This window comes from Eutrigla gurnardus (genome assembly GCF_963514095.1).
Source record: "Eutrigla gurnardus genome assembly, chromosome: 13".
Taxonomy (NCBI): Eukaryota; Metazoa; Chordata; class Actinopteri; order Perciformes; family Triglidae; genus Eutrigla; species Eutrigla gurnardus.
In genome coordinates this window covers 13,464,918-13,479,880 of record NC_139936.1, presented here as the reverse complement: position 1 = coordinate 13,479,880, position 14,963 = coordinate 13,464,918, and the positions used below count along the sequence as shown (strand labels likewise).

The following is a 14,963-nucleotide window of genomic DNA, read 5'->3' as shown; positions in this document are numbered from 1 at the left end:
GGTTAGAGCAAACAGTTGGTTAGAGCCCAATGATCTCCCCGCTAATGGAAAAACGACAGAAATATTTTCATGTCAAAATTGGATAGTGATGAATCCAAATCACAGTTTTAATTAATTGTGCAGCCCGAAGAATCAGTCCAGACAAAAAAAAAACGTAGATCTCACTGATGCACTCAAACGAAACACAGTCAAGCATATTTTGACAGGACCCGATTTTTAAAATTGCAAGGCAAGTTTAAAACATCCATTAAAGACCTCTTTTATATTTCATATTTGCAATTCAGTGTGTCAAAATACATATTTTATCAGAGAGTCACGAATCACAAAATGTAGTCAAAGAATTAAAACGGAGTGGGCAGATTCTGTCACTGAACCCAAAGGGTGGACATCATGCACCTGCTCCTGTTAGACCCCTCCCTGCAGTTGTTCTTTACTAAATGGAATTTCCCATGCATTTGTACCTCCAAAAGCTTGACCCCAGTTCACTGTTTTATTTTCTTCCATTTAATGCATTTAAGGGCAAATGCATACGATTATTCTTGGAACCCTGGAAACCCTGAGCTGTCAAGAGCAGTGGAAGCTGATATGACTGTATGGGTAGAGTGGATTTTACACACCACACCAATTAACTTTGTTTGAATAAGCATAGGGTCTCTGAACTTTCATCCCATTTGTTCAGAGACCTCTTCTGACTCTACCTACACTGATGAAAGAGAAAAAGAAAAAAAAAGAAAATGAATTTGTGTTTGTTTACCTTTTCCATACAAAAAGCATTTTGTTTCACAATAATGCATCGTAAAGTGCTCTGCCCTGAAAAAATGAAATGGATCTGGTTGCAGGTTGAGAATTCATTTTGTTTTGATTGATTATATTAAAAGCCCTCTTCAACTCTGCACATCATGTTCTTGTGAGTGGTGGGAGTGAAATAATACAGTTCTCTAACGGTCTTCAACAGTCTACTCCAAAGGCACCCAGGTTTTATGACATCCACTGGAAACATTTAATCAGGACCCCAGAAAGAGTAACTGTTGTATCTTTATCAGCTAATGGGTATGTGTATATATATATTAACTGAGAGGATAATAAACAAGTGAATTGATGTCTATTAATATGTTGTCCATTTCAAGACTTAAGAGGGGTGGGATCGTGGCGAGCGTTCGCCGAGCAGTTTTTTTAAATTATCCCGGTAATTTGTCTTTGTGAGAAACACTAGATGTGGCGTGTGCTTTGTCCTCTGACAATGTAAACAGACTGTTCTGTCTCAGTAACTGGCTGAATGTAAAGGAGGACTAAGCTGACTTGTTGTTCTATGGAGTGAAAAGGATTTATCATTCTGACTTCACAGCAGAATATTTCCTTGTTCTTTTTTCCATATATGCATGTTCTATTGTGGACCTTTTTGAAATGTTCTGTTAGTGCATATAAGAAATATGCCTTTTTCAAGCTGACAGTTAATTTTGATGGCCTTGATGGTTTCTTTGGAAATCTGTAGTTCACATGAGAGAATCTGTGCTTAAAGTTAAAAAAGCTGCTATTTCACAATAGTATTTGAATGTAAATACTTCCTTTGTTTTAATCCTACATAAATTCCATCGTTTTAGATTTAAATATCCATTATAACATACTTTATTCTTAAGAAGAAAGAAAGCGATTAATTGTGATTAATTGCGATTAATTACGGCAAATTGTGCGATTAATTAGTACAATTTTTTTAATCGATTGACAGCACTATTTTTTTTTAAACTTTACCCCTGAGCCAGTTGCTACATTCACAGCTGTAACGCCGTTACACTGGAGCCCCCCTCCCCTTCCCACCACACCGGACACTCACTAACGCTGCGTTGTTAATTGATAGTTCCATCTTTGTTTTTGCGTTAATGTGTTAAAAAAATCAATGCGCTAACCCAAAGAAATTAATCAAAGTGCATTAACGTGTTGCATTTTTTTTTTGCAATATTCTGCATGAAGTTGCCTTGCTTACAACTGTGAGTCATCACCACAGCTATAAATACATGATAAATACGTCAAAACGTGTGGAATGCTTTGGGTTGTTTAAGAAGGCAGACTAACCAGCTGCCAGAAACAGTTTTAGCCGTGTCAGCTTATGGCTTCTATTAAGCTGTCTTTGTGTTGTTTGGCTGCAACATCTGAGTGAATTCCAGCAAGTATACACTATTTTAAGACCTCCTGTTGTAAGCCTGGCATCGTATCGACCGGGCACCTCTGTAGCCTGAAGCATTTCGACAGTTGTCAACATTGGTGTACTGCAATTTTAATATGCAACAAAATCAATGTCAGTCACCTCCCAGTAGTGCTGGGTCCGGATTCGATTTAATCTCTGATTCGATTCAATTCAATATCGATTCAGTTAGAGATATATTTCAGTTACAATACCACTTTTGCTTGGATATGAAATAGATTCTCATTGGCTGAATTCCCAAATAACATCAAACTTTGCTACAAGTAGGCTGTGGAGGAGTCATTTAAAGTGTAGCAATGGAGCACTCACTGTATATATTGTTCAGTTATTTGTCACAAAGTACTTGCCAATTAAAATATACAGTGGAGCACCTTATATACAGTGGTATTATTTAATATTTGATTTAAGTAAGCGTGTGTGGGCGCAACCCCGGGAGGCTACCGCCAGGAATAGAATCTGATCCTGTGGGAAACACTGCAATGTTCTAAGCCCTTTTACTCAGATATCCAAAGGGAGCTCCAGAGTAGAGCCGCTGCTCCTTTGCAATGAAAGGAGGCAGTTGAGGTGGTTTGGGAATCTGATTAGGATTCTTCTATAGGCTCCTGGATGCCTCCCTTTAGAGTAGGGTTGTAAAAAATTACTCGGATATTAATCGATACTAAAAAAAAAAAAAAAAAAAAGTATTGCTACCTACAGTGCTGTCTTCGCCTCCCCCAGTTGACATGCAATGTCATCTAGCCGCACAGCACACTGCACTATGTCAGACAACTTTTTAAAAAGTGCTGTTAATGATGTTGTTTGTGTTGTTCTAACATTTATAAAAAAAAATGAGGCCTCCAGAGGTAGACCCAGAAAACGCTGGAGGGATTATATAGCCCATATAGCCTGGGAACACCTCTACGTCCCCCAGGAGGAACTGGAAAGCGTTGCTGGGGAGAGGGACATCTGGAACGCCCTCCTAAGCCTGTTGCCACCGCGACCCGGCCCGGATAAGCAGCGGACAATGGATGGATGGATGCTTCCATCACATTCAGCGTGATCTGTTTTGTGTCCTGTTCAAAATATTGAAGTCTATGTGGCTTTAATGTGACTTGGATGTTTTATTTGACTGTCACAAGTCGCAGCCATGGCAAACTGGAGCAGATATTGGCCTCCAAATGAACATCCATAAAATCTTGACACAAATGTGTTGTCAATAAAACATAATATAGTACAGTGTTATGGGGATTATCTTCCCCGTTGGTTTTAATCATCTCATTTTCTGCCTGTCACACACCATCAAAGCAACTAAACGAAAGGCTTATTCTGTGGACTAGAGTGTCCAGGAACTTTTATATACAGGAGGATTTGGCCAGCAGGAAAAAAAAGTCCTCCGCTGAGTAATGAAAGTTCAGATTATGATGACTACAGCGTAATAGCTTCTACTGAACTCTCCGTGATTTGGTATCAACTGACAAAATGTGGAGGAGTTTTCACTAAAACCAACACCTATAAAAAGGGAGACAAATCTGTCCAGTTTTTGGACTAAGCTACAATATTGATGTCTTGGCATATCTCAAATCAAGGGCAAGCAAACATCAAAAACAGCAAATTGTTGACACAATGTGTTTCATCTGGTTTGAACTACAGCCTAAAATTCCAAGTTTTTCAGTGGACCTGCCTCCAAGTGATGACTGTTCCAAAAGCAGACAACTAAGAGACTTTGTAACCTCAGTAATTATGGAAAAAGAGCTTAATATTGTAGCAGGTAAGATAATAAGTTATGTCTGGGCTGAGCTGAGATACAGTGGCTGCGCTAAACTTTCCCGGTATGGGTCATTTTGATGGACCAAATTGTAAAAATGTTGCCATGGTCTATTATTATTACCCGTCATTTTCAAGACATAGCATTCAAAACATGCCTTTTTTTCCAATGTATTTTTCATTTTTGGCTTGACGACACAGCAAGAAAGGAAGAGAGAGATGGGAATGATGCGCAGCACATGTCCCCAGCCGAACTTGATCATGAGATGTTGCAGTTCATTTTGATCTCCTTAACCCCAAGGGTCCCCATTTAGATATTCTTGACAAATGTCAGGTGTGCTGCGTAACATTCTTTCAAATTAATAAATCCATAACTGGCTTACAAAATCCTTCACTTTTCCTGTCATAAACAACCAATTGTCTTTTGTTGGAAAGTTCAACTGCAAGAGTTGACTGATTAATATGAATTATAAGCAACAGTTACAAGCCTCAGAAACTCAAAGTGAAACTTCAAAGATAACCGCAGACATTTTTCCTTGTCATTACATTAATTATGGCTATATTCTATTTCACTGTGCCAGGTCAGGCCACTGTGCATCGCTCATAAAGACAGCAGAACAACTGAATCAATCAAAATCCCCTTTATTTGAAGTCACTTCCAAAAATAAATTCAAGAGATTGCACAATTTTAATCCACCCAATATGCCTTTTTGTACTAAACTACAAAACAGATGGAACACTGTTATAGGGTTGCATATCTCTTTGTGATAAACGGTTCGATATGCATCTAGATACACAGGTTACGATTCGATTCAAAAACGATATCCTTTATCACAGACCGATTCGATTCAAAAACGATATCCTTTAATTACAGACCGATTCGATTCAAATCGATTCCATACAGTGTAAGAACGATACGATTCGATTCTACGGTTAATATTTGTTGTAGATATTTTATAAAATAAAGAAGCCAATTCTATGAAAGTGACAGTACAATAGTTTCTTTTCAAATATGTAAAATACCACATATCCCCAAACATTGTGGCTGAATGGCACTGGCAAAAAAAACAAAAAAACAGAACAACAAAATCACATGTCAATGTATTTATTTTTAGACATGGACCAATAAAAAGTCTGGCTGAATCGTTGGATGGCGGTCACAGGACAGTGTCGTGGACGCTACCCGTGCTGCGGCCGCATCTTGTGGCGCAAGTTGAGACACAAGCGATTGACATTCAAAGCCGTCCGTCTCTCACGTGCCGTCTTGGAGTGCCTGCGGTCACACGGCAGCGTCGCAGCCGCCTACCTGTGCTGCGCCCGCCTCTCCACCTCCACCTCCTCCATGTTCCGTGTTGTCCCTTGTTTATTACTCATACAAGCTAGCCAGCTACGGCGTTTCACGGGCAGCTTCAGCTCTCGCGTTGTTTTAGAGACGCTGGCGTAATGCCGCCCATAGATATGATGCCACCAACCGCTTCAAAGTCTTGCGATACCCGATCCATGACTCCGTAACCGATTCATCTAGGAATTCATTGATAATTCGTATCGATTGAGGAGGCTGCTACCGATGCAGCCGTATCTCTCACTTGTTGAACCGAATATCCGGTCGCATCGGTTTATCGTTTACAACCCTACACTGTTAACGTAGAACAACATGCAATTTCCTTTTTAAAAATGAGTACTGTTTAATTCATTTTTAAATGCAATCACTACACTACTTGAACAAGGTTTGAAAATGTGTATTAAATCACTGCAACATTAAACATGGGGTCAGTAATCAAGAGTATACAAAGTAGAGAGTATAGACTAGATTTTGAAAGCTTTTTCAGAGCATTTGATTTATTGATTGCTGTGGTGATGTAAAACAAATATAGCAAAAGGGTTTCGAAAATGCATTACCTACCCAAGCTTTAAGTTTATAAGTACAAAGATTTTTAGTATGAGAGGTTAAAAAAAGGAAAGCATAATGCAAGGCTCCAGACCAGGGAAAGGTGTAGTTTACAACATTGGTAAAATTAATGTTTTTATCAATGGAATGTGGTAAGCAATATAGCTGCTGTTCCTGGTTGAACAAAAAGGATTTTGACTCAAACAAAAAGGTCTATTTAAGTAGGGTCCTAACACTTATAATAACAATCTAAGCCAGTCAGTGGCAAGAATAAACACTTGTGATGTGGTGGTCCACTTTTACACTCCGATCTGTAACGTTAGGCTTCAGCTTCTTTATCTTTTGACAATGCTTTCTCTGCTGAAACAATTTGACATCCTGGATATATCCTTTCTTCAACCCATATTCAACCCTTTCCGCCTGCTTCTCTCTGAAATAGCATTCTTTTACTCCCAGAATTAGATAGTATTTATGCAGGGAGTGTAGTAATAAGATTGTGGCACCATAGCAGCTCTGACAGCTTGACAAAGTAGCAGCGGGGGCCAGGGTTTAGTGAAGGGACAATTCTGTGCAGAATGTCATCTGTCGGGTATATAAGTGTTCTCGCTTGGCCCTTTGGTGACAATGAAACAGACCATTCATTTATTCTTCAAAAGGAAATATCATTCACACCCTCCTGTGCCTGTCACAAAATTCTGAAGAGGACAACACATTTCAACAGGTGATCTTGTGTAGGCAAAGAGCTACTATTTTGCACACAATTTACCTGGCTGGGAAATTGAAAAAAAGGGAACACCATGTATTGTATTGTGCATTTGCTGCATCTTTTTTTCCAGAGAGCTCAAACATTTTCGTACATCCACTCCAAAACATATCCACTTTTCAGGCAACCAATCATGTATTAGCTGGGGCGGGTCACATTACCCGAGTATCCAACAATGTGGAGAAGTTTGTTCCCCATCTGTAGATAGATCGCAAATAGAAAGCATAAGGGGTTTATTTCCCTTCAAAACAAAGCAGGACAGATGTCTCTGTACATTTTTGTCAAGATGGAAAAAAAATATGAATGCGTTGTATGTCATGTCAATTTAAGTGGATCGCAGTTTTCCGCTGGTGCTCCTTACATTTTGAATATAGAGTACCATGCTCCTAATGGATGAAGTTGGTCTGAAGCCAAGAAATGCATATAAAAACATCAGTTCAATTAAAAATGTTGTTAAAGGGGCCCTATTATGCTATTTTTCCACAAGTTAATATAAGTTATTGATGTCTCCAAACCTGGTCTTTGAATTCCGCAACTGGAAAAAACAATCGGAACATGTATTTCGGAGTGGATCACACTCCTCATTTTCAGCTTTTTTACCCCACTTTTTCAAACGGGTGATTCTGTCGGGGTGTAGCCTTATGCTAATGAGATGACCCCTGACCCCGCTCCTACTGAGGAAGTGGTTGTGTCTCTCCGCCCCTTGCTTTCGGCGTCCAGCTTGTTGCCATGGTTATGGTTCTACGCTACAAACTAACAGCGGTCCAGCCGAACTCCGACCGGACTCCGACCCAGAACCAGGACCAGCTCCTGTAGAAGTTCTACGCCGCGGACGCAGCAGGACGTTTCTGAATGGTTAGTTAACATGTCTGTGTAACATTTTAGACGGTAACTCGATGTGTGTTAGCGTAGCTAGCGCTAAGCACAATGACGCTGATGTTGCGTTCTTCGCTCTATAAGTAACGTGTCTGTGAGCTATTTCGGCAACAATTCATATCGTTAGTAGTGCTTTGTTGTTGACAGTTCACAGTTGCATGTTTTCCAAATGGGGACGTAACATTATATTTAAACGGATGAAAACCCGATGAAAACAGCGTCCTGTATGTTTGTTTACATCACATTAACGGGATTAAAAACTTGATCCTCTACATATAAAGATATACAAGCAACAGGATTTGGTCAGTATGTCGTCCTCCAGAATTATGTGCTGAATTGTGAATTATAGGCCGTGTGCTGTGTTTTATAACGTGATTGTGCTCCATCTCAACATTACATGCTAAACTTACTGTTACAAAATTCAAACATGAAGTTTACACCTCAGCTTGTCAGCAAAGTCCGTCAGGTTACCATATTAACAAGATGTGTTGTTGAAATGCTCAAATTCTGTACTATATTCATCTAGGTGACTAAGTGGGCCTTCAGACACCGAACATGTCTGCTGCATGGAGACACCACGGGTAAAACTGTCTGTTACACCAAGTTGTCTGTTGATTATTATTCACATAACATGAAGATGATCATGATTCACACTAGGTAAGAAGACGGATGCAGCAGCTGGAGGAGGAAGAGGCTTGCATGGTGGGACATCCTGGTTGGAACCATCTGCCTGAATGTTCTCTCTCCAAAACGCATGAAATATATATACAGCTGGTTATGGTGCTTTACACGTAAGAGGAATACAGCAGTCTGTTGTTTGTTCATCAATTGTGTTTTATAAAAAATAAATCCCTCTATGCAACATATTGTGCAGTCTTCCTGACCATTACTTCAGTAATATTAACCATGACACATACAATTACTGTAAAGACTTTATTGTCAAATTAATCAGCAGTTGAAGTTCACAGTTATATCAGAACACAAACGCAAACTGTTTGTGGCCGACTCTGCAGGGTCATATCAAGCTCTTCTGAAGTCAAGGAAGAGCTGCCCTCCAAAGTATCCTCCTCCTCTACCGGGTCCAGGCGAGCTCTCTGTGATGGTCTCCTTATTGGAGTGGTTGTGAAACGGGTCTGGAACCATGGCTGTGCCAACACCAAAGTCCTTGCAGGACACAGTAGCTGTAACAGAGTTGTATGGAGGAATGAAACCCATGATATCACATAATAGAAACACACATCTGCACAACTACTAGTAGTTGCTGTTAAACCTGATCTCAAGTAGGCTATATGTCAGGCTACACACCTTTACCTGGGTAAGGAGCCTGTAGTCCTCCTAGACAGGTGAGTGCCAACAGTAGCTGCTGTGGTGGGTCGCTGTGGGACGCTGATGTGAGCTGCTGCTCTGTAAGCAGACAGACAGTCAGACAGACAGTTAGAGTTTACAACTACATCTGAAATGTGGAACACGTTACTATTTCACTATAACTGATGTTGTGACGCGCCAATAGCTCGTAAAATCCTTCGTTAGCGGTGCAAAAACAAACGTTTGGTGACGTCGTCTTTGCAGCGGCGTGTATAAACAAACAGATCAGCTGCTCTTGCGGCCACATTCAAGCTACAAAACGTTCCCAAGCAAACTGATGTCTAGCGTTATTTTACAGGTTTGGGCCCCCGCAGTACTACGTATCGTTAACGGTCCTCAATATCAATACAATGTAAGCTTTTAACGCAACACGCCAATGCTAACTTTAGCGCAACACGCCAATGCTAACACACCAATGCTAAGAAAGAAACGGTAAACGGTAACACGGCATATTACATAATATTTAGAAACTTACCGCTTCGGTGTCTGTGGTTGGCTCTCGGACTGTCGGTACTGATCCAAACTTTAGCCTCAGGTTAGAGGCATATCCTGAGCTGTAGCGACCCATGTTGTCAAAGCTCCTGTCGGTGAAGTGCGTCTCACACACAAACACACATTTACGGACGCGTGTGCGCACATTTCCATCGTAGATGCTCCGACGATGCCAGTAAATATCAGCAATTGGACTGCCAACTCGCTTTCCGTTGATTTTGGCATTTTGGTCCACTGGTTTGTATGTACATCACACTGACAGCAACAGGTTTGGGAATTATGTGGGCGGGACCACACAGGTGGAGCGATTCTAATGAGCCGAGATGACCCATATAAGGCACAGGAAAATTCGGTGCTGACGTCATTTAGTGGACATTCTGCAAACCGTTCGTTTATCGGGAGGATTTCTTTCAAACTGAGAAAGTGAAACAGGGAGATGGTGGTCTTTTCTGATACTGTGGGGACTTATTGACACCCCAGGGACCCATTTAAGGGTTGAAAAACATGGAAAAGTCGATTTTTCATAATAGGGCCCCTTTAAGTGAGTCAAACAACCTACATATAATCTTGTATGTTTAAAATCCCTGTCACTGGAGGAAACATCAAGTTCGTTTGACCCTGATTCACATCATAATCTTTTAATTATTTGCCAAGACCAAGTGTGACCCGATCCTTATATTTACCTCAGTAGATTAAATATGTATCTGACACATTGAAATAACAGCTGTGTCCTATTAAATGTTACAGACCTTATTTTTTACAAGCTATTTCATTCATATGGTGAAGATCTTGTACATCAATGACCTAAATGTAAATGTAAATAGATTTGAACAAGCATTAATTGTTGATTTGATATGAATGAACTTCAACTGGAGAATGGGAGTTATGAAATTGACATGATGCAATCAGCCAAAGAAATGACATCCGTTTGAGTTATAAAAGTTGTTGTTCCCCGAGGTTTCTTCCTTTTCCCCCTATTAAAAAGTTGTTGTTTTTTTAGGGAGTTTTTCCTTATTTGATGGAAGGTCCCAGGACAGGGGATGTTGTATGCTGTACAGATTGTAAAGCCCTCTGACGCAAATTTTGGGGCCCTATATATAAAATTGAATTGAACTGAAAAATTAAAAGTACAGAATCACTCAATCCTCTCATGGTTTCAGTGGTGTCACAGAATGAAGGCTCTGCACTCACAATGTTCAGCAGAGTAAAGCCATCAGCAGCAGAACATGAACCGTTCAATGTACTATTGAGCAGGGACTATAGGTCTGGGTTTTATCTATGATATTACAAATGTCAATGTCAAAAACCTTACTTTCGGAACATGCAGCAGTTACTAGTGCTAATAGACTAATGGTTGTTTATTTGATAGATAGAAGAGTCATGCACTAACAAAGAACTGGGGAAAGGGTAAAGAAGAGAAAGAGCGCGACTAATGCCAGTTATTCCAGATGGGAAACAAGGCAATTAGCAGCCGAGAAAGCTGGGCACGAGCTCCCAGCTTAAACAGAAGCGATCTTTTTTATTTTTGCCTATCTGTGATGAGTAGCACTCCCACCCTGTCCAGGAGTCACAGAGCACAGCAACGGACGAGATCCAACAGAGAACAAGGGAAAGTCATACACATCAAACAAACTGTCAAGCTTTAAACCAGAGTTGGAGGAGAGCATTTCATCATGCAATTAATCAGGACAGGACAGAAATGGTAATCGCCTGGTGTCAAGGTGTCCATTTAAACCCATCAGGTTCTATTGTTTCAAGCCGAATGGTTAATTTATGTATAAATGTAAATAAAATTTGTTTTTTTGCACTTGGGGATGATCTTTATAGTACCTGCTAAACTAAAAAAAATTACCTGATCTCATCAAAACAAGTTAGTTACATTACTAGATTTGGGGTATGGACACAATGGACATTGTGAGCTTTATAATGTTTCTTTATAAACAATGTGTGGGAAAGTTATGGATTCAACTCTTGGCCACACTCCTATCACATGCATTCAATCGTTTGAATCTGGGTTTTTTTTTTACATCACTACATTGTGTAACCATTTTTTTTAACGGTATTAATCTCTTTTTGGTCTGTACATGCCAGAAAGCATAAAATCACACCATCTCTTCGGTACACCATTGTACCTGACTGACAGCTGGGATCATCTTATTGCTGCTTGTGACAGATTGCTTACCATGAAATTAGAATAGGAGGAGTGGGGACATTGAACTGTTCCAGTGGTCATATGACCAGTATAAAAGGAAATGGCGTTTATAAATTGTTTTTATGGTGAGGACACGTCATTTACAAAGCTTGTGTACACACAAAACAGGGCTGGAATTGTGCATGTCACTTTCCATGTAAAGGTTGTGATCTATAAAAACTAAACTTGATGGGAAAGTGTGTGTGAGCAAACTCTGAAGCATGCGTACGCAACCGCTGACAGTTGACTGTGGAATATTTAGGAGAGAGGACATTTCACGACTGAACTTGTTGCACAGGTAGCATTCTATCACAGTACCACGCTGGAATTCACTGAGCTCCTGAGAGCAACCCATTCTTTCACCGATTCAATTATTTGGATGGGTGAGTGAATACTTTTGGCAATATAGTGTATGTGCATTTCTGCACTGTGAGAAGAGTGCATGGATGAAGCGTTAAGTTTAAATTTTACTCATTTACTCTGGCACTTTGTAACATTACAACTGATTGTTGTAGTTGTTACTGCAAAACCCTGTGAGTCTGCCTCAAATTGGTTTAGTTAATATGGAAGTTAGCCCACAACAATGGTGGCAATGGCAACTGTACACATACAAATGGGCAACCACTCTGAACATCCTGCTTTATTGGTTTTTAATTGATTTTGGAGTTATGTGATGAGAAAAGAACTGGAGGAAGAGCACCAAGATCCGTTTTTTATAAGGCCTATGGATGTATGTGTGACCAATGCAGCATCGACTATAAACTCTGAATAAGAAATGACTCGCTCTAAATGCTACAATTTACATATTCTTCTCAAATTGTTCACTATCCAAATTAAATTGAATTTCCAGTATTTTTAAAACTGGATCTTACTCTCAAAATTGTGGCTGTTGTGGCTGCTAACAACAACTTTGAAACAAGTTGTAACAATGGCACAGATTATGATGACGCAAGTCTTTCAAATTGCTATTGTGTGGCTTTTGAAAAACATAGCAAAGAGCGTCTCTGCTTCACATTCAGTGAAAACTCTGTTCTGGCAAATTAAGACTGTCAACAGGCTACATGAGAATTTAAATGGTGGAGGATCTGGGGAAATTAAAACTCAGTGAACTGGGTTCTGCCAGAGCAAGCTGATGAAGCATCACTTTTGAGAAGAGACAGGTAGCGAAACAAGCAATACATTGCTTCTCTTTCCATAGAAGGCATTTTGTATGGATCAAAACATTTATATTTAGTGTGAGCCGGGCTTCAATGTTTTTAAAGTGGGGCATTCGTGTGCGAAGATTGTGGGGGTGGGCAGACTCAGGATCTCTCAATGTGGTAGGTGACATTTAGATTTTTTCCACCACAGGGGGAAAAATAGAGGGATGAAGGTCTTTATCTACCCAGAAGGGGAGGGGGACAGCTAGTGAGACCAGCCAGGTTTCCTGTCCATTAAAAAAAATATAAGGGGTCCTTTCAACCACTTGAGCAACCAAGGTCTTTCAACTCTCTAGACGGAGAGAAAAACACAGTCACAGTTTTAATTAGCACACAGTCTAGTACAAGGGAGATACAACATCCAATAAACTACATGACTCTGGCAGTTTATACTAGTATTACACGGTATACCCATACATGAAAAGCATTGTGATATCCTGCCCTTAAAAATCGTATAATCCCCTGTTTTATTAGCAAAGGGAATTTATGTATCTCAGTGTTCCGAAGAGATGTGTGGATGTGTGACAGAGGGTCAGTGATGTATGTGCAGCGCTCTGCTAGAGGACTGAATGGATCCACAAGAGGATGGTTTTAACTTTGCAGAAGTCACAACGTTAACTACAGGTCCAGGGATTTAGCTAGCATAGCTAACTCGAAGGATGGAGTCAACAAATAACGTGAAAAGATGTAATCGACACAATCCAGCGTAGAGCATCCTTTAAAGTATTTCTCAGTAACGTGAGATTGGCAGAAAGGAAAAGTAGTCTGAGGCTCTTATTCCATCTATTTTTGCTTACTGATGCAAGTAGTGTCCACACAGACAGCATTGCTGGTGCTGGCCTATTTCATTCTACATCGAGTTTGTATACCGTGTCATGATGGCCAGAATTTTTATTTTATTTAGTTATAAAATGTTAATATTTATTTGACACCGAAAAAAGTTAAGAAGCGTGGGCTCATTAACAATTTATGGAGCTGTGTAAGACACTGCATTTTCTCAACATTGTCCGGCAAATGTTTTAGAATTAAATCTGAATGTTACCAAATCGATGCTAGAGGGCTTTTATTTGTAAACGCTGCACACGCAGCTAGTGTGGCCGAATTTATATTTTGGCTATGTTGAAAAGAGGTGATAGAAAAATAAAAAAGGCTACTCAGTAGTACAGTTACTAAACTACTAATTCTGAATGAATAAATTACATTATGGGGGAGATTAGTCCTCCCAATACTATAGGTCTATACCTCATTTACATTGTTATTTGGAGCAAATAAAACCTTGATTTTTTGCTGCCTAAAGACACTGTATGTTCCCTTACATTGCTCATTTGAGTTGAGTATTCCTATATAATTTTGTCATTCCATGATATATTACAGTCACCGCATACGCCCCCACAGATATTGTGATACATTTTCAGTCATACCACATGGAGATCATTAATGACAAGTGAAAGACACATTGCTCTGAACTGCCACTGTAGTGAAAGGAGAATGGAGCACAGATACAGATTTCTATTGCTTATTAGTGATTTTCGAAGTTCTCAAAATATATACACACACAAACAAACATTATTGACAGATAGCCAGAAACATTATTCTCAAGTAAGAAAAGAGGAAAAAGTCAAGTTTTCCAAAAAGAGAGAAGACGAGGAAGATAAACGACATGAACACAGAGAAGACGGAACAACATTAAACAGGCAGAAGAGGAGACAGGGAAACACACAGGGAGGATGGGGACGAGTGGTGGATGGAGATAAATGTGATAGTGTGATGGGAGGAAACATGAGCAAAGGAGAACGAGATGCTTTCAACAAACAAACATACATTGCCAGATCTGAGGCCATCGCAGCATTTATTCCAAACAGTGCAATGAAGAGTGGGATGAAGAAATGGAGAAGAGAGGTAGTGCAAAGGAGTTAAAGGGGAAATAAATAGGCAGAAAGGGAAGCATGGTTAAAGCTGACATCTCTGATAGCTGTGGAAGATTGATGCTGAATGATTTGATGAAACGAGCGAGGAGAGGAAAAGAGAGACGCGGACGAGAGAAGAAAGGCATGTTATGTCGGGAGATGGAAAGAAAAATGACAGCCAGGAATACAGAACCGGGGTAATAAGAATTCATGTAGGCAGCTGATGGACAGTTGGCAGGTTGGCAGTCATTTTTGTAAACAGCGACACTGCATGTTCTCGTCTCATCACGCTGCTTCTGCTGGGAAACAAAACAAGCGAACGATGGGAAGGCAAATGAC

The 14,963-nt window shown here is 40.0% G+C and overlaps 2 long non-coding RNA genes across 2 annotated transcripts; one reads left to right on the top strand and one right to left on the bottom strand.

Annotated features, from left to right (window-relative positions):
• The first annotated feature begins 7,289 nt into the window (after window positions 1-7,289).
• Window positions 7,290-8,268, top strand: LOC311022999. Its single transcript, XR_014598171.1, has 3 exons — window positions 7,290-7,449; window positions 7,997-8,051; window positions 8,128-8,268. It is a non-coding gene; the product is annotated as an uncharacterized lncRNA (long non-coding RNA).
• Window positions 8,269-8,443: 175 nt separating this feature from the next.
• Window positions 8,444-9,451, bottom strand: LOC311023249. The gene is made up of 3 exons (XR_014598201.1): window positions 9,311-9,451; window positions 8,776-8,874; window positions 8,444-8,651 (listed from the first exon to the last, which is right to left on the bottom strand). It is a non-coding gene; the product is annotated as an uncharacterized lncRNA (long non-coding RNA).
• Between the last annotated feature and the right edge of the window lie 5,512 nt (window positions 9,452-14,963).